The following is a 21,562-nucleotide window of genomic DNA, read 5'->3' on the forward strand; positions in this document are numbered from 1 at the left end:
TGCTGCCTGGACTTTTTAACCTTGTACTGTTTGGCTATGCCTTTTTTTTTTTTTTTAATTCTTTATTTATGTGAATGATTTTCCATTATTTTTGGAGAAGGGGTACACAAAAGAAGAAGGGAGCGGGGTGATAAAGTGTTTGATACAAGTCGTACACATTGTGTCACGAAAACTGGTGACAAGCATACGTAAACATTATGCTAGGTACGATACATCTTCGGTTACCTTATTTGTTATTCCCTAAAATACCTATGCTCTGTGCGTACCCTTTAGGATTGTACTAGTTCTAGGGATGGGGGGGGGGTACAGAAATAGAAAAGGTTGGGGGTAGGGGTACCCTGTCGGTTTCGTTCACGTTATCCTTCAGTATCCTCCTATAATTAAGCTATGCGTCGGGTTGTGTACCGAGGTGTGTGGTTGTGGCATAGTAGGTGGGGGGTTGTGTGGGAGGGGATAGGGAAGTCGTGCTTGTAGGCTGTTCTGTTTTACCATCTTGTTTGTCTCCCCGTGTTAGTACGTGGTAGGCTTGTGTAGCTATAGTCGGTACTTTCGTCCGTTGTAGGTTTGGTTTTTGTAGCTCTTGTCTGGGTGTGTCTGGGTTTGCGTATTGCGTTCAATAGGTCTGCTGATGATTATGCTGATGATTATGTTTGTCGTACAAAAGGTGAGATGGTGGGGTCAGGAGTAGTGGGTTGATCTTAAGGTGGTTTGTCCCCACTGAGAACTTTTTGGCCGTGTATGGGACAGGGCGAGGCACGGGGCCCCGGTCCGAAGGGGTTCGGTGGTATATATGCTCTGGGTATTCCTCTTGGTTATAGGGCTACTCCCTGTCCGTGCACTTTGGGGTGCTGCAGGGGCGTTAAGTCCTTTATTTGTTTTATTGCATTTACCAGGGTAAAGATGTGTCTCCCTCAATCCATGGGTCCCAAATTTTGTGGAAGCGGTTAGGCGTGTCATGTAGTAAGGATGTGAGTTTGTCCATTTGTATGTGTTCTAAGATTGTTTTCGTGATACTCGTCAGGGATGGGATTCGGGGAGTCGACCATAGTTCCGCTATTGCTCTCCTAGCTGCGAGGGCTATGCGAGCGCTAAGTTTATTTTCAGCTCTTGTGAGGTCTTCCAGGGGTTTTGATAGTAGTAACGCCCAAGGGTCTAGTGGGTATGGTTTATGCAGTATCTTGGACAGTAGGTTTGTGACTTTTGTCCATAGGGGTTTGAGTTTGGGGCAAGTCCACCAACAGTGGATAAACGTTCCTTGTTCACCACATAGTTTCCAGCAAGTGTCTGGTGTTTTGTGTATAATTGCTAGTCGCTTAGGTGTGAGGTACCATCGGAATAGCATCTTATATGCTTGTTCCGTATGTGTTACACAGATAGATATGGTTGCCGTAGCTTCCCATATGTCTGCCCAGTCTGTGTTTTCTCCTGGAGGTCCCAGATCCTTTTCCCACGCCGCGATATATGGGAGAATGACCTGGGTAGAGTGAGTCGCTAGGGTCGTGTATAGGTCGGAGATTTGTCCTTTTCTGGTTGGGTGTTTCATGCAATCTTTTTCAAATCGGGAGAGTGTTGCTGTGCCTGCTTGTTTTATCATCGGGTTGGAGGCGAAGCTCCGTAATTGGATGAATCTAAAGTGATCGAATGTCGTCAGTGTGTCAGCGTCTTTGATTTCCGTGAATTGGATCACTTTGTTGTGTAGATATAGGTGTTTTAATCTCTCTATGTCTCTCTGATCAAAACTGGCAAAATGTGTTGGGGTAAGCCCAGGTGGGAATAGCTTGTTCCTCCATATTGGGGTCATAGGGGAGAGGAATGAGGATAGGTCAAATTTATCCTGTAGCTTGTCCCATAGGTCTAGAGAGTGAGTGATGGTTGGGGCGGTTGGGGGGGGCAGTGGTCTATGGGGTCTGGGGACCCACATGTAGAGGGATGGAAGGTCTCTTCCAAATATAGTGTGTTCAATGTCTACCCACCGCTTAGTTTGCGGGGGTGCGTGCCATTGTTGAATTTGGGTCAGTTGGGCTGCTGCATGATAGTGGAAGAAGTTTGGTAGTCCTAAGCCTCCTTGCTTCTTAGGGACATAGAGTGTGGTTCTACGGACCCGGGGTTTACGGCCATTCCAGATGAATTTGTCAACCGCTGTTTGTAACGATTTGATGTCTGTTGTGCGGAGGGGGATGGGTAGTGTCTGAAAAAGATATAGTAATCTAGGGAGTAGGTTCATTTTTATAGTTGTAACTCGGCCTAGCCACGATATTCCCAGGGTCTCCCATTTTCGGAGGTCGGCATGTGCTTGGCGTATCAGAGGTGTATAGTTTTTCTCGTAAAGGGTGTGTAGGTCGGCTGGGAGCTGGATTCCCAGGTACGTGATGTCCGCAGGGCATATTCGGAACGGGTATTTGCGTTTTAGATCAATTAGTTGTGTTTCTGAGATCTGTATAGGTAGTATTTCTGATTTCGCGATGTTTAGTTTGTACCCTGCCACTGCTGCGTATTCGTTTATGGTGTCTAATAATGGGTCTATGGAGTGATCCGGGTCGGTGAGCGTGAGGAGTATATCGTCTGCATATGCGGATATCGTATATGATTCACCTCTGATATTTACACCCATTATACTAGGGTTGTCGCGAATAGCCTGGAGTAGCGGTTCCAGGGACAACGCAAACATGAGGGGCGAGAGTGGACAGCCTTGCCTTGTACCGTTGAGGATTGGGAATCTGGGTGGTGAGATGTTAGGGAGCAGTAGGGCTCCCTGTGGTGAGTGGTACGTGGCCCGTAGAAACGCTAGGAATGAATTTGGAAAGTTCATGTGTTCCAATGTGCGATATAGGAAGGGCCAAAGAAGGCGGTCAAACGCCTTCTCGGCATCTAAGGCTATTACTGTGGTGGGGATTTTGCGGTGTTGGGCCAACCATATGATGTCTATATTTCGGCGTGTGTTATCTAAAGCCTGCCTGTTGGGGATGAAGCCCACCTGATCCGGGTGGATTAGCATATCTAGGTATGGGTTGAGTCTGGTGGCCATCATTTTGCTCATGATTTTGAGGTCTACGTTTAGTAGAGAAATGGGTCTATAGTGATCCGGTTCTGTGAGGTCTTTGTTAGGTTTGGGGAGCAAACATATGTTCGCCATTGTCATGTCAGGCGGTAGGTGGTCTCCTTTCAGGGTAGCATTAAAGACTGCGCAGAGATGTTTAAGGAGCAGAGGGCTAAATTCTTTATAATAGAGGGCGGTGTATCCGTCGGGGCCTGGGCTTTTGTTAGGTTTACAGGCTCCTAATGCCGTCGCCATCTCTTCCACCGTCGCTTCAGCTTCTATGGCTTGTCTGGCGTCTTGGGACATGGTGGGTAGTTTTATGCGTTGTAAGTATTTATCCAGTAAGTCCCGGTATGTAATGGACTCGTGGTTTAGGTGGGGGGAGTGGTTGTATAGTGATTTAAAGTATTGTTGGAATGTATCTCCTATCTGATCAGGTATGTCGCTAATGGTGCCTGTCTTTGTGCGTATAGATGAGATTTTTTTGGCTTCTATGCGTTTTTTGAGTCGTCGGGCAAGCATAGTGTCGGCTTTATTGCCCTTTTCATAGAATTTTTGTTTGAGCCACATCATTGCTTTGGTTGTATCTGTGTGGGTAAGTTGTTTGAGGAGGTCCCTAGTGGCTGTTAGATCGTGTAGTGTTTGTGGCTGAGGGTTGTGTTTGTGGTTCATTTCTAGTCTTCTTAGGTCTGTTAGCGTGTCCGTTATTTGTTGCATTTTCCTTTTTTTATGGGCTGAAGCTAAGCTAATGAGGGTTCCCCTTATCACTGGCTTGTGCGCCGCCCATAGCGTTATCGGGGAGGCTACCGAGGTTGTGTTGGTATCGAAGTATTCTTTTATGAATTGAGCAAGTGAGAGTCTTATTTGGTTATCATGGAGAAGTAGTGGGTTCAGTCTCCAAGTCCAAGGCCTTTTCAGATCTGGTATGCGGATGGTAATTGTTATGTCCGCATGATCCGACCATGAGATATTGCCTATGGATGTGTGGGTTATTTGGGTTGTCAAGTTCGGGGAGATTAGGAAATGGTCTATGCGTGAGTATGTATTGTGTGGGTTCGAGTAAAAGGTATAGTCGCGGTCAGATGGGTGTTGTGCCCTCCATATATCTATCAGTGTTTGTGTGGCTAGGAATTGTGCAAAGTATACGTCGTTTCTGGATGGTTGTGGGGCAGTTGCCTCGCGAGTCGACCTGTCTATGGCCGGGATATGTGTGGCGTTACAATCCCCACCTATTATCAGCCTCTTGCCTGCGTAGGCTTGTATGTGTGATGCGTAGTGGCTCCAGAACGTGCCATTTGGTACCGAAGGGGCATACACTGAGCTGATGACATAGGGGGTTGCGCCCAACTTCCCTTCTATCGTGACATATCGCCCTTGTGGGTCTGTGGTGCACCTGATGTCCGTCAGGGGGCATGTGGATTTAAGTAAGATCGCTACTCCCTTCGTTTTTGTGCCTGGGGAATGGGCCATGTAGCTCCGGTTATAATATCGGTTGGTGAGAGGGAACGATCTTTTGGTCGTGAAGTGCGTTTCCTGTAGGAGTAATATATCTATGTGTTGCCTGTGCGCCCATCGTAGTAGGCCGTGTCTTTTGGTGGGTGCGTTGAGACCCCTGGAATTGATGGAGACACATTTCAGTGAGAGAGGCATTATGGTGGCTGTGTGCCCAAGGTGGTATTGCTATTCGCCTGGACGTGCAGAGCGTCGGTAGGTATTAACCAGAGTGGTGGTAGAGCTGAGGAGCGGGCCAGGGTCCCGTGCCCTGGTTATGGGTTAGTAGGGAAGGTGTGTAGTAGGGGTGCGGGGTGGGAAAGGTGGGGGTAACAAAGAACTGGAGGTGGGGTTCTATCTGTGAGGGCCCTGTGGGGCCTGTCTACTGGTCTTATACGTTGCCAGTAGGTGGTGGGACTGGTCGCCTGACGGCTCCTTGAGGGGTAAGGGTGGTTGTGGGTGGTGTGATGGTCTAGAGTGGCGGGTGGCCAGAGTCGCGTTCCGGTCCTTTGGTCAGGTTATTGCAATTATCAAGTAGTGTGTAGTTGTATGTGCCAGGTGTCGGCTACTGAGGCATCGCCCCTCCCCCCCGCCGCCCCCCCATAGGGTGGGGCAGCCGGGGGGGGAGGGGGAAAGGCCCCCTGTGTGTTTTGCCATGGAGTGGGCAGTGGAGTTGTTTACAGTACCCAGATTCCGTCGTCAGTCAAGGGTTGTGGGTCATCCCCAGGGGATGTTGTGTTTCAGTGCGGTTGTCTTCTAGCGTTGCTGTCGCCACAGGTGTGTATATATTGCCTCGAGAGGGGGTCACTGAGTAGGCAATCGTAGTCCTGTGTGAGATAAAGCAGTGAACATCTAAGCATCATCACATATCATTAGTACAGTTTGGATTCATAACAGTGTTAGTACATCCCCATTAAATTCTCATTACAGTCACATTCCTATCGGTATTACATTTTAACCATATTATCATCAAATGTCCTTTATGTTACCTATATGGGTGCTTCTTCCAAATGATAGAATTTTCGTGGTAGCTATGTTGAGGATGAGCAGAATTCAGTGCGCTTGTGAGCTTTAGGCTGCTGGATGGCAATATGCTGGGAGATCTAAGGCATCCCTTCTGCTCATGATATTAGGCCTCCAGGTATGACCTGTTTGCAATAGCTCCCCTATATAGTTATGCTCCTGTTGTGTTTTACTCGGTTTCACTAGTATCCCTGAGTCTCGCCCTTTCCATAGTGCAATCTGTGTGGGCTGGGACATTTGTGTTAATTAAGATTGTTTATTTATTTATTTTTTGTCCTTTTTCTTTTTTATTTTTTTTTTTATTTATATAATGTATTTTGATTTTTAACATTAGATTGCATAAGCGTCCTAGGGATCTTCTGCAAGCATCTAGGGGTCACTATGCCTCCTTGTTAGCCCAGTTTCCATGTCAATGATGTGTGTCTTAGGTTCGAGCCCTATGCTGGCACCTGTACGCAGCGTGCCTATGTCATGCCAAGTAAAATTATTGCATTATTGCTTTGTGTGGGGTACATCAGCCGTGGTGGCCGAACTTGCCGTATGCCTTACGGGTTAACAGAGTAGCCTATATGTTATCATCATGTGTACAGGTTAGCAGCAGTAGAGCGGGTAATGATTCTAGGCCCTATCCCGTTTTTGTTTCATGCGGGTATTTAGGCCTGGGAGATGACATTCAAAGGGGCTGTAGAGAGAAATTACGTTTTGTCCAAATTTCGTAAGTTAGTTTTAAATATTAGATTGTGCGTGCGTCCTAGGGATCGTTTGCATATGTCTAGGGATCGCAATGCTTGCTTTGTGAGCCCTGTAGCCACATCAATGATGTGTGTCTCGGTATTGATCCCTATGCTGGCATCTGTATACAGTGTGCCTATATCATATTGAGTGAAATTAAGTTGCATGCGGGTATTTAGGTCTGGGAGAGGCCAATCAGGGGAGCTGCAGAAATAGAATGTGTTTTATTCTAGTTACGCTAGTGTGGGTAACCCGTAAGTTGGGGGTCACATAAGTACAGTGATTCAGAAGCTAGGGTGCTTGAGCTATATCGTTCGGGTGTGTCATGTCCCCGTTAGGTCCCTGTACGACACTTTCATGGAGATATCTCATTAGGGGGTGCTGGTTGGTGCTGGCCCATGTATTTGGAGGACTTATAGGTGTATAAGTGTTCGGGAACGCATAGGCATTCATACTATGTGTGTCAAATATTATCGGTAGTGTCATACAAATAAATAACGATACTTAAGTGTCCGTAATGGGGGATCATCTGCCGATTGCTATGTTGAGGATGGTGGCGTCGAAGGCAGTCGGTTCTTCTTCTCTGGGGAAGTCTCAGCGTGTTGGTCGTAGGAGTCTCTGGGTAGGGTAGTAGATACAGTCCATGGTATTTTGTGAAAGTCTCGTAAGTGGTATTTTCTTGTTAGTCGGTGGTATTCAGTTCTGAGCGCTGGGGTTCATGTCGTCGGGAGGTAAACGGCGTCGGTGGGAGATGTCCTCCTCTCTCCTGGTAGGTGGTATCTGGGCCTGGTTGGATCCTTCTCCGCTGTTGTTCGCAGGGTAAGGGAGGCCTAGTCGTTCTGCGAAGTTGGGTGCATCTGCGACATCATGCAGGGTGTATGTTTGATTATTTCGGCGTACCGTTAGTTTAAACGGGTGCCCCCAAGCGTACCTTATTCGTCTTCGTGTTAGTTCCAGGGTGAGTGGTTTTAGCTCCCTGCGTTTTCTCAGAGTGCTGGGGGCCAAGTCCTGGAAAAACATTACCGGGTGGCCTTCAATTTGGAGGGGATTGTCCCTGGCCGCTCTCATTATGGCCTCTTTAATGTGGAAGTAGTGCAGCCTGACGATCACGTCTCTCGGCCGGGCTGTGCCTGGTGTAGGGGCTCGCAGAGCCCTGTGAGCTCGATCCAATAGGAGTTCGGCTGGAGGCGCTTCTGGGAGCAGGCTGCAGAACGTTTCCCTAATGGTAGAGGCTAGGGACTCCATATCGATCGCCTCAGGTACGCCTCGTATCCGTATATTATTCCGACGTGACCTGTTGTTGAGGTCCTCCTGTGCGTCTTCAAGTTGTTTCATTTGATCTCTGAGCCCTTGGATGGCTTGTTCTTGTGTGTCCGCCCTGGTAGTGGTGGCGTCCATTTTGTCCTCCAGGGAGCTGGTGTGTTGCACGAGGTCAGTGAGGCCTTCTCGTATGGGCGCTAGATGTTTAGCGAATTCTGCGGCCATGTTAGCCTTGATATCGAGCAGTAAGCCTCGAAGGTCTTCTCTCGTGAGAGGATTGGAGTTGTGGTGGTGGCTAATGTCACTCGCCGTCGAGTCGGAGTCATACTCCTTTTGGTCCCCGGCCTTGTGTTCCTCCTCCGGCCTGCGGGTTTTGAAGATCGGGGCCACAGCCGACCCCTGCTTGGATTTACGTCCTCCGCCCATATTTCTATGCGCACCTCCGACTGTAGGTATTAAGGTGAGTAACCGGAGTAGTTTTAGTTATTAATTGCGGCTAATAGTAGCTTTTGTAGGACCAGGCTGCGTGGAGCTCTAGCAAGATACCGCCATTCACACCGGAAGTCAGGCGCCGCCCCTGGCTATGCCTTTTGGATTACCCTTACTGGATATGTTTGCTTTTGACTTTTTGTTGCTACCCCAGCAACCTACTGCTTTTTAGGTTCTACCTACCAAATCCCTGGCAAGATTTTTATTCAGTGAGTGTGCTGGATTTTGGATGTTGTATTAATTGATCCCAGCAGCTCCCTCATAATGAATGCATGTTTAGATGAATGCAGGATTCCTTATGCATACAATTACAAATGTGTTATGAATTAATATTTATATCTGCAGTTATATGGTGTTAAACTATAGTGTAGACACATATAAAATAAAGACAAAACTGTAAAATGTTCACGTTCCACTGTACAACACAAGTTAAAGAAGGTGAAAACTTGAAACACACAATGTGATGCTAATTGCAAATGGAAAAATCTGAGAAATGATATGGTATTGTAAATGTAATTAAGAGTTTCCCTGAACCATGGCTAAGGCCCGTAATTCAATCCTGCTTACATGTTACATAATTATGGATTAGGTCACGGACATAAAGTGGAGAAATTATTTGTCATGTCATAACAAAACAGAAGTCAAATGAACTATAAGTCTCAATGCCAGTTCACAGAAGCAATTCATTAAATGTCAGCTATTTCCCATGAACGTCTGCCACTAACAGAACTCTGCTGCCTTCATTTTGATCCCTACATAATTGACATACATGTTGCTTGTTGTAAGAACGGTGGAAGTAAGTACTTTTGTAGAAAGTTACCCTCATGTGAATCTCTGGGAAAGTCTAGTCAATTTTGTTCATACTATCACCTGTGTAATCAGCTGTAAACCATTGGAAAAAAGTTTTCTAACAAAGTTATGCATTTTTTTTCCATTACCTTCTATTTTCAATATGTTTTTAAACCTTCATATTAAGATAATTTGACTTTTGAGGATTTTGAATATTTTACATACAACATGAAGTACAAAATGGATATCCATGAAAGGAATAGATACACAAACAAATAAGTAGAATTAAAAACAAACAAACACAAATTTACATAATCCTTGCACAGATAATCAGTTGTCTGTCTGTCTATGTATCTATCTTTCTTTATTTTTAATGGTATTACTATCATTATTATTATAATTTATGTAGTACCAACATTTGCTGTGCTTTACAATTATAAAATGGGGATTTTTGACAACAAGTAATTTACATACGGAATATAACAAAGGCAAGAGGTGAAGAAAGCACTGCTTAAACGAGTTTACAATTTGTGAAACACAAGAGAAATAACAGCATATCAGATGGGAGGAGAGATTGATGGATAAGATGCTTTTGTTGAAATAAGCAAGTAAAAGTGGTTTGCGGAAGAACCAAACAGTGGCAGGAGAGAAAGTGAGCTGGGCTGTTGACGTGAGGGAAATGATGAGGGCAGTGAATTTAAAGTAATACCACCCAGAAAGATGGGATGCTTTCCTAGAGAGGTGTGTTTTCAGTGACTTCTAATAGAAGTCTAGATCCTACAACACAATTTTTTTTTTAAAGGAATCAACATGTCAATGCAACTGTCACATCCTGTTCTGTTCTGTGGAGATGTCTGGCCATAGCTTCTAGTATCCAGTACTCTTGTTACAATTCTTGTTTAGTTTTTCTTGGTTTTTGGTTTTCTATTCTATGTCTGGTTTTCTTTATGCTGGGATTTCTGGGTTCATTCCTGTAATCCATCCCTGGGATTCCCAGTCTCCAGGTTTCATTTAAATGTTTGTTTTATGTTGCCACACCCGTTTGTTTTCCATCACACACTCTGTTTCAGTGTTCCTGCAGGCAGCTCCTCAAGGCTTCTGCCCTTTCTTGCAGGTAAGTGCTATATATGTATTTTAGTTGTTTTAGCATACATTAGGCAGTGTAGGACCTGTCAGATATGGGGTACATTGGCGTTGTTGGCAGGCTTATGCAATGTATGATCATATAGTGTGACTAAATCCCCATAATTTTCATATGTAGTACTTAGTTAGTTCTCCTCTTGTTTTGCCTATGTTATCTTGTCTTGTTTTAGTTTGTATACCCAGTCCTGTCCAGTCATGCCCATGTTATGTTCATGTTTTCCTCATGTCTTGTGTATATGTTCTGGGTTTAGCTTACTATCCTTCTCTGGTTCTGGGTTCTATTAGTTCTGTCTTGTTTTCATGTTTGGTGCTTATCTCTAGTCTTGCCTTGTTTCTAGTACTGGATACAATCTTGCTGCAGAGCCTCCCTATTCAGCTCCTGGGAGTTCTGCTAATTTCCATGCTCCTAGTTCTTGGTATCTGCTGAAGCTGATTCAGGGTCTTGGTATGTGGCTGCACAAACGCTGGTGCTCAACACCAGGGGGCGTGCGGTTACCCTGCACCACACCCTGCTAATCCACCTCCACACTGTGACTCCTACTCTGAACATCAGGCATACTGGGTCCCGGTCCTGCACCGCCGCCTGGAAAGTATCTGGGTCCCGGGCACTGGACCGCCACCCTGACAGCAACAGAGTCTGTCTGTATGTCTTTCTAACTTTTTTTTATTTTATTTTTATTTATTTAATTGGGCAAATAAGAAATTACTAAATAATGTACTAGAAAAATAAAAAAAGATAATTTGTCAAGCATCATTGACTCTTTACACTGTCTACTAAAATGGTGATGACATCACTGGTTTCCATTTGGTTGCATTTTTTACTTAAAGGAACACTATAGTCACCTAAATTACTTTAGCTAAATAAAGCAGTTTTAATGTATAGATCATTCCCCTGCAATTTCACTGCTCAATTCACTGTCATTTAGGAGTTAAATCACTTTGTTTCTGTTTATGCAGCCGTAGCCACACCTCCCCTGGCTATGATTGACAGAACCTGCATGAAAACAAAAACTGGTTTCACTTTCAAACCGATGTAATTTACCTTAAATAATTGTATCTCAATCTCTAAATTGAACTTTAATCACATACAGGAGGCTCTTGCAGGGTCTAGCAAGCTATTAACATAGCAGGGGATAAGCAAATCTTAATTAAACAGAACTTGCAATAAAGAAAGCCTAAATAGGGCTCTCTTTACAGGAAGTGTTTATGGAAGGCTGTGCAAGTCACATGCAGGGAAGTGTGACTAGGGTTCATAAACAAAGGGATTTAACTCCTAAATGGCAGAGGATTGAGCAGTGAGGCTGCAGGGGCATGTTCTATACACCAAAACTGCTTCATTAAGCTAAAGTTGTTCAAGTGACTATAGTGTCCCTTTAACTGTAAAATATGACTTATAGCAAATTATATACTAATTCAATCTGTCAATTGGAATCAAATAAAGCTAGAGTATAGAATAAATACAGTTTGGTCAATTTTGGAATTCATTTAATTAGTATCAACATTTGGTAGGAACATATCACTGACCTGTTACCATATGTTATATCCTATTTAATATCAATGCTTGACCTACATATTGGAGTAATATACAAATAATTACAGACTTTATTGTAACAGAGCATATATAAAACAATGTGCAAAAAATAAAACAAACAAAACAAGTGTTGTTTTAATAAATTAACAAAAGATACATTGTAAATCAACTTTTACCTACCAGAATTTGTAATGAAGTGAAACATAATATACTAATTGTAGAAGTTCACACATTTTTGTCTTGCAGTTGGGCACCTCCATTTTAGCTTCCTGTCAATCATTGTTATAAGCTGTCATTTGCTTCTGATAGTAAGCATAGAGAAAGCATACAGAGAAGAGATGAAAATAAATGTTTTGATTACACCTCCTTATTTTCAATGTGTGCCCTGGTTGTGCCTTGACTGAATTAGACTATGATGTCATTTGCTAAATCATTAAAATGTAAAGGGTCAATCAACTGCCCAAATACAAAATAAATACAAATCACCGTTTAACACATATACCCCAAATGAAAACGTGTATGCATTTAATTATGCATTTGTGATTGGGGTAGATATAAAAAAGGCTTGCAAAATCTGCAGATTCTTGTCTGCGGCCTTTGCAAGTCCTCCCCTTCTAAACCCGCCCAGACTTCCCAATGCAGATCAATCAGAAGTCTTTGCAAGGCAGGTGCTCTGAGCAATTTATAGATCTTTAATTTAGTTCCATTGAGCTTAGCAATCCAGGAAGTAACAGGACCTGTTGTCTGCTTGAAAACCAGGGGGTGTAACCAGGTCAATTTATATTTCTATTTAAATCTGCACTCTTTGAAAAAAGAGGACACACTCTTTAGCTAGCTAAAGTGCATTAGGGGCATGGAGTGTCCATTTAAGGATGCCACAGTGCTACACCATACTGTTATAAATTGAGTCAACCTTTCAATTTTTGAATAGGATACTTCAAAAATAAATTGTTTGGATGCCATGAACTTTCATTGATCCTTAATGATGTGATATACATTTAAAAGAAATTCTATTATAAAAATTTTATCACAAGTTATGGGTGATTTTCAATGTTTTATTCAACAGTATAATTTATAGATAAGTGACAGTTCCCCTTTAATTCAATAAATTGTGTTTTCCTAAAAAAAAACCTAAAAATATACATGGTACCAAAATAAATATAAAGTCTCAATTGTTCTTTCAAACTAGCCTTTTATTTTCTAACAAGTACTATTTTATTATGAAAAGATGCAAATGTGCACAGCATGAAGTGTTCTTTACTCTTACCCTTTAGCAAATGGTTGTTGCACTTATGTCAAGCTTTAACAGAGGAAGTAATGAAATAGGCTAATTCTGTTCACATTAGAGGAAAGATAAATCATTCATGCAGATGCAAAATTCTGATGAATACCTCCCACCTTGCAGTCAGCACAAACAGAAACACTAATGTGGGAACAATTATTTGAAATTGGAAATGTATTGATATTGAAGCCAAAGCATACAATACTCTGAATATGTCATTGTAACGCACGTTACTTCTCCTGTCCTTGAACAGGTTACAATCTAAATTCAAACTGAACACAGAAAATGGTATTAATAATATATAATGTTATATTAGAGAAATTAGCTCTGCATTAGTATACTAAGGTATTACTGTACTTGCTGTGTCATGAAAGGCTTGCAAGCATAAAAACAAAAGGTAATTTGAGTTATTAGAGTATAACAGAAGACTACATATGTGATCTATACCTTATATACAAAATTATTATATGCATAAATATCCACCAAACACAAACAAAACCCTTCACTCAAGGTTACATGCCTTTCAACAACTAAATGTTTTTGTATTGGAAAAATAATAATGAAGTAGGACTAGTAGCATAGAGCAGAGCATCGTGGATCTTGTTATTCACATAATTTGCAGTTTATAGCCGTCTCTGACATAGTTAGATATGGAAATCTATTGTTTCCCTCTATTTATTGTTAAAGATATTGTGACATAATTGAAACAGATGGAGATATATACAGCTCCACTGATTGTGTATGTGTTTTGGTATTTGTAAAGGTGTGGAGGGAGGGGATCCTCAACAGAACTGCTGTACTGTACCAGCTATTGCTTGACATGCGCATAGTCGTCCTTTTTTGCATTTATCATAAACCATAACCTTTGAACCCCCCAAAAAGACACGGACAACAATTTAAAGTGGACAAAATATCACATCTTTAATAAATTAGATATATAATTAAATATATAAATAACAAAATGAATCACTGCCAAACATTCCCAATTTTCACAGACACATAATTCACCCCAACGTTTAACAGTGCTAAACCCACTGACAATGACCCATAACATAAGCTAACAATAATCCATATAAGAAGATATGAATAACATAACACAAGAGATGGCCCCAACAAGCCTTGTACTCCAAGTGATTTAACATTGTAGGGGTATACTGAGATACCCAGGTTGAAAACCACCTTGGGCTCCAACCTAACAATTAACAAATTCAACCATGTGAATATTGTTACCAAACTTCCAAACATCACAGCTACCAAACCTACCTAACCCCCAATGTCTTATACAGCACCTGCCACAGCTCAGAGCTTGACTTCTCATGCTATCTGAGCGCCCCACCCGCGCATAAACAATGCCCGCTGCAAGCCTTCCTGAAAACTCATATTAATAAAATTGTTACCTACGTCGGAGAGGTGCACCCCATCATGGTGCAAATAACTGGGAAGCCTGACTTCCAATTCAACATGTCTCACAACTATACCCCCAATGCGTCTAATGAAAATGGACAACCTCTTAACTCTTAACTTGCCCCCTTCTCGTTGCCACTGCCACAAGATCCCTAGGATGACACCAATGGAACCGGGGCCCCATCTCTGACCAAATTAAAACTACCCCTGGCACTATAGCCCTCAACCTATCTATGTCCCGCTTCATACAGTGCACTAGTTCCCTTTGGGGCACCCGACCCAAATTGTCACCCCCTGCATGTAGCAACAGAAAATCCAGTGACTGCCCTGAAGCTAAACGCCTAAAAATCTCAGAACAGGCTTCCCAAAACCCGCATAGCCAAACCAAAATAATTGGACCAATCGCCATGGAAAGCCCAGCTGTTCTCCGTGATGTCTAACTGCGGCTTTCTTGTGCGCCGAGTGAACGAATGAGTGGCCCAACAACTAGGTGACCCAACCTACGAAAGAAAGGAAACATGTTACCAACAAGGAACAACAAAATTTTAATTTTTTTTTCTTATATCAAACGGTCTAATCTCACATATGACCGGAACCTGACAGACTCCCAACATCCAATCATTTTTACTAATTCATCCCCTAGGCCCAACTTTGCCGCTTCTGTTGCAGCCCCAATCCTAAAAGAATGTGTGCCAAACTGTAAAGGATCCAACCCCAAATGGCCTAGGCCCAAGCAAAAAACCTGGAAAAACTGGCATTTCACTAAAGATGATCCATCATCATGCATCAAAAAAGAACCCTGAATCCTAGGATGAGCTTGTAAATAGGCGGAAGCACTGTCAATCCGTGTAACGAATGAAGAATAACCATGCAACCCTTACCAAAAACATCCGTTTTGACCGCCGCAGACTGATCATGCTTTAACAAAAAGAAAAAACAATAAAAGCTGCGCCTAGTAACAGTCAAAAAAAAAAAAAAAAAATTATTAGTCCAAATAAAATAGATGGATAAAAGGGAGAAAGTCTTATCTAAGAGTGTCTCGTGCAGTCGTCTAGTACGGCAATATTCGGTCTGCAACACTTGTCCTCGTTTGATTCTTCCTTGTAGATCCACTCATATATAGGAGACAAAAGGGTATATACAGGAAGCCGGATAGTGTAGTAAGTTAAAATATAAGTGAATAAAATATATAAAACTTGTGGATGTAAACTCACATTTGAGAGAGCTAAAACCTGCTCAGGTGGAAAGGGCGTTCAGCGGTATAATCCCCGCTTATGGGATATACAGTAGGTATCCTTCGTCTGTGGGAAATTTCCTCCGTTCTTGATACAATAGGCACTCGGGTAGAGAGAAACAACCAATAGTGCACACTGGATAAAAAGCTAATTGTAAAATAAAGAAATAAAATGGGTACTCACAAGGGGGGAGCAGAACAGCTGCTCTCTTTTGATAGCGCTGGTGGTATTATCCCCACCTAGGATTACTTGGAGTCCAGAGTGATGATTAAAATGCCAGGTAAAAAGTAGATAAATATGTATTAAAAAATACAATTAAAAGTAACAAATTATACTTTAATATTTAAAATACATAATATTATAACCAGGTTTTAGCTCTCTCAAATGTGAGTTTACATCCACAAGTTTTATATATTTTATTCACTTATATTTTAACTTGCTACACTATCCGGCTTCCTGTATATACCCTTTTGTCTCCTATATATGAGTGGATCTACAAGGAAGAATCAAACGAGGACAAGTGTTGCAGACCGAATATTGCCGTACTAGATGACTGCACGAGACACTCTTAGATAAGACTTTCTCCCTTTTATCCATCTATTTTATTTGGACTAATAATTATTTTTTTTTTTTGACTGTTACTAGGCGCAGCTTTTATTGTTTTTTCTTTTTGTTATATCTCCCTTAAGGGTTTTTGAGGGATTCCCTTATCAAGTTGCTGCCTACTGTGTTATCTAGCGCTCACTCATTGTTTTGTCTTTGATCATGCTTTAACTCAACATCCTCCAATTGAATGCCCTCCACCAGCTCGACTACCACTCACCAACTCACTTACCTGTAAAGCCCCAAAGAACACAAAAACAAACGCAAGCAAAAATAACAGCACTTTATGGTGGGAGAAACAGAGACCAGGCAGCACTTCTAGCTAATTTTGCAGAATCTCAATAGACACCGGTCTCCTGGTATCCGGTGTTCTCCGACCCCTCTGAAAACCCTTTAAAGCCTGACGAACTAAAACATTCTTTGTAATATTTTCCCAACCATTCAGCTTGAACAAAATGCTAACGCTGACATATGCCTGCCTGCCGTTAGAAAACAATCTGCACAAACACCACAACAGTGGCATCCACTAGCACATACACTCGCCTCATCCCAAGCCCTCCAAACCTTAACATACGCCATCCAAGTACTTAGAGCCAATGAGTCCTTAATCAGACATCCAAGCAGGAGGTCCCTAGCTTCCACATGTCGTCCGGACAGACCAGACCCTCTGACCGAGCACCTGGAGATAGCGCATCAGCAATAATATTCAAGAACCCAGGCACATGACGCACCCAAAAAATGATGTTAAATTGCATGCAAAATGTCGCAACAACCGAATTACTGGAATAGAAGAGGCAGATAACAGATTAACTGCTGACACCACTGCCATATTGTCTGTGAAGAAGATAACTTTCTTATCCCTCAACATGGGTCCCCACAATGCCAACACAACTACTAAGGGAAAAAGTTCCAAAAATACCAGATTGCGAATGATGGGATTCAATTTCCAATCTTCAGGCCATGGTTCCACACACCATTGTCCTGAAATCCACACTCCCCAAAGCATCCGTACAAAGTTCCAACTCCTGACAGTGGACCGCTGCATTCTGAAAAAAAAACAGCCCATTAAATTCCCGAAGGAACACATCCCAAACTGCTATGACCTAATAAAATGATGAGGAGAACTTATCCCTCCCGTCGCCTTTACCAAAACCTATTAAAAATTCTCCCCACCGGTATGATTCGACAAGCAAAATTCACACGTCCGAGTAAGGATTGTAGTGTTCTTAGCGTCACTTTATGCGCCGTCCAAACAGCCTGGCACAGCGCCACTAACTTTTCCCATGGCAAACGGCATTACCCTGCTACTGAATCATATTCAAGACCCAAAAAACCGAGGCACGACAGTCCACCGTTTTGTCAGCCGCCAAAGGGACTCCAAAACATGGGCAACCCATTCCAGTGTACGCAAACCTACGCGACAGGCATCCGAACCGGCGGGATCTGAAAAATAAAGCAGAAACACCACAAAATCCTGCAGCACACAAGAACAGATAAGTATGGCTAATTAAATTGCCCCCTAATCTAAAATGTCCGTTATTAATAACTGATTTCAAATGAAGCCCCACCCCCATAATCACCTAGCCAATAAACACCCACCTCGCCATATGCCTGCCTCCTAGCTCTGTCAAGGCTCATTCCCTTAGCTTCACTGGTCCCTGGGCTACATTACATTGTGTGTATTAGATATAGAAATCTGCCTGAGCCTGGTAACAACTCACATTCATGTCATATGTTGTACATTTAGATGTTTAATGATTATCATTCCAAATACCATTCCCATACCAAATAACATACCCTTTACCATTTTGTGCACTTGGAGAAAGTAACTATTAGAATTATATTTTAGTATTGTAATAAGCCACACATAATGCAGACATGCACTACTATTCACTGCCTAGTCACATAAAGAAACATATTAGTAGAAAGTAGGTCCAGGCACTCAAGGTTTCTTCAGAGGCAGATTTATTGAAAACTGAATGTGCAATGTTTCGGCCTTCACATTTGTCAAGTTTCTTTTTAAGTATAAGCATGTAATGTTACTGTGATATAAAAATGTTTTAATATAGAAGTATCCACTTTTGCCTTTTTATAGTGATAAATATCCTTATCTTTATTTTTATATTCAAGGCACTTTTAGAGAAGCCATTATGAAGAAGAATATATTTTACAATTTCATGGCCAACTTAGAATGAAATAAGATGCTCTGCAAAATTATATGTTTTTCATCACAGGCACATCTTGTATATTATTTATTTTTACTTTCAATTATGTGATATATATACTGTTACCGTTGCATAGACATAACCATTTTTTATCTCAGAAAATAGCACAAAGAGTGTTAATAATATCAGATGCTGTTAAATGTCACAAAGCCTTTATTTTCTTTCATGTGTTCAGTTGGCTCAATGCTACATCGAGAAGAATATGTACTGGTATTCAATCAAAAGGGACACTTGTGCAAAAATTGATCCTTGCCATATTTTATAAATAGATTGAAAACATGGATCTGTAGATAGACACAATAACAGTATAAATATAACTGCTTGTTGATATGGTATATGGCAAGGAAAATGAATGTATTGGAAGAAAGAATACCACACCATCTACTATCTCAAGGGAATCAACCATGCAAACTGGAAGGAGTACATTACCTGATAGTAATGACCTGCCCTTTAAGAAAGATTCTTAAACTTGACAAAAATACTTGAAATGTTATACTGCAAGAGTCAACACAAACACATTGAGAACATGTTCATGCAATGGTACAAGATTAGTTATAATGTTATGTGTTTATATTTTTACATTATACAGCCTAATTCAGTAAATGTAAGAAACTGGGGTGAGAAGATGTTGCTTAAACATTTTTTTTCATTTTGTTGGGAGAATGACTGACACACGATGGTATTTGTTCTGCAATGGTTTCAAAACATTCTTGTAAAGTTAAAGGGACACTCCAGTGCCAGGAAAACAAATCCTTTTCCTGGCACTGCAGGTCCCCTCTCCTCCCCACCACCCACCCCATGTTGATGAAGGGGTGAAAACCCCTTCAGTGACTTACCTGAGACCCCCGCCGATGTCCCTTGGCGGCGGTTTCAGGTTCACCCACGCTCCGCCAATGCCGCGCGCGCATTAGACCTCTCCATAGGAAAGCATTGAAAATGCTTTCAATGCTTTCCTGTGGGGAATTGAGCGACGCTGGAGGTCCTCACATAGGAGGACATAGGAGGTCCTCACAAAACCTGTGCTAGAAACCAGGAATTGCCCTCTAGTGGCTGTCTAGTAGACAGCCACTAGAGGAGGAGTTAACCCAGCAATGTCATTATTGCAGTTTATCAAAACTGCAATAATTACAGCTGCAGGGTTAAGGTTAGTGGGAGTTGGCACCCAGACCAATCCAATGGGCAGAAATGGTCTGGGTGCCTGGAGTGTCCCTTTAACCCCTTAAAGACCAAACTTCTGGAATAAAAGGGAATCATGACATGTCACACATGTCATGTGTCCTTAAGGGGTTAAAATGGTAAATATCACTCATGCATGGTCTCAATGTGATGCATATGGTGCTAAAGGTAAAGTCGAAAGGAGAGAACATTAAAGGAACACTATAGTGTAACAAACACAAACATGTATTCCTGACACTATAGTGATAAAATCACTATTTAGGTTCCATGCCACCCCTTGCCTCCTTTTGAAAAGTTATTTTACTCAATTTTTTCCCAGTGCTGTGCCAGTTTTGCCATGGCTGGCCCCACCATGCTCCACCGCCATTGCTAACATCATCAAATGTGGCAATCTCAGCCTGTGTACACGGACACTGTTTGACCTTGGATCCCATACAGATAATGAAGCTGACATAGGGTTTTTGTATTGTTTGGAATGCATTGAAGTTGAAAAAAAATAAGATTTTTCCAAAAATGAAAGGAAAACGTAGAGTGGCCAATTGACCACACACTCACCCCTTCCACTCTAAAAAGAACAAAATGTTCTCACACTTCCAGTTTGTAACATTATTGATTGTCCTTCAGTTGTTGTTTTTTTTTTCTTTTTATCAGGAACGTGTAGCTCTAAGCAGCGCTGAGAAGGAACTAACAGGCGCGTGTTGGTTAGCGGTACCCTGAGGGACCTAGGGTTGGGAATTAAATATGCGAGAGGTAGTGGTGCAAGGAGGGAACATGTGGTTATAGAATATTGATAGGGAATCATACAGATGTATATTTCGAATTGGTTTGCATGCACCAGTAGCTACAGCAAAATGATAGGCAGGCAACATGTTTAAAGGGAATAATCACCTATCAGGGTCTATGTGTAATATATCCTATCTTATGTCATTACCATTGGGGGTGTTCTCTCCACCAAATTGTACAACACAACATCTTGGTCTCACATTTTGTGACAGGGACACGTACTGTACTAACTTCATCTTTCCCCTGTCCGTATTGAAGAATTGATTAATGCTGTTATTCAACGAAATTCTCATGCGTCCATCCATATGGGGGCAACAAACTGGTAACATATTTGTACACTCTATAGTCTTATTTTGTACTTCTCAAATGGGTACTCTTTATTATTTTCTTTTATTATTATAAATTCAAATTAACTTGATAAATGTACATATTTTGTTAATATTAAAATAATTCTGTACTGGAATGTATTTGTTTATGTACATTAATGTTTTAAATTGACTTATTGTCTCTTGACTGTATATGAATGGGTTGTACCGAACATTACGGTTTTTGGACCCTAGACCCGAACACAGACATTTCAGTGTATGTTCCAGTTGGAGTTTGGTGTTCGGTGATTTAATGGTGCGTTTTGAAAGGCTGCAGAGCAGCCAATCAACAAGCGTTTGATTTGTGTGCCCTTAGAAGCCATCACAGCCATGCCTACTTATGGCATGGCTGTGATTGGCCAGTGCAGCATGTGACCCAGCCTCTATATATAAGCTGGAGTCACGTGGCGCCGCACAACACATGAGCTGTTTTCAGTGTAGGGGGAGGATGCTGCAGCTGTGAGGGACAGATTAGGAAATAATTCTGGTGTTGAATCTGCAAACTACAGCGGTTATTTTTGTGGGTGCTATACTACATTTTTGTACCATGCCCTAAACCAAGTGCCACCGAGAGTGCAGTGCACTTGCAACTGCATGTGTACCAGGCACATTACTTTAATCCTGTTCTGGTAGCTCAGTGGGCAACATCTAGGCATTTTTAAATACTGCAATTTTTTGGGTGCTAAATAGTACATTTGCGTACTGCATTTCTTGCAGTCTAATAAAACTCTTAAATACTACTGCTACATTGTTGGTTTAAAAAAATCACACTTTTTTCTGCTAAATAGTACATTTGCGGCCTGCGGTGCATTTCTTGCAGTCCAATAAAACACTTAAATACTACTGTTACATTGTTGGTTTCAAAAATCCAACTTTTTTGTGCTAAATAGAACATTGCAGCCTGCGGTGCATGTCTTCCAGTCCAATAAAACCCCTAAATACTACTGTTACATTGTTGGTTTAAAAAAATCTAACTTTTTTGTGCTAAATAGTA

Source organism: Pelobates fuscus, chromosome 1 (genome assembly GCF_036172605.1).
Source record: "Pelobates fuscus isolate aPelFus1 chromosome 1, aPelFus1.pri, whole genome shotgun sequence".
Classification (NCBI taxonomy): domain Eukaryota; kingdom Metazoa; phylum Chordata; class Amphibia; order Anura; family Pelobatidae; genus Pelobates; species Pelobates fuscus.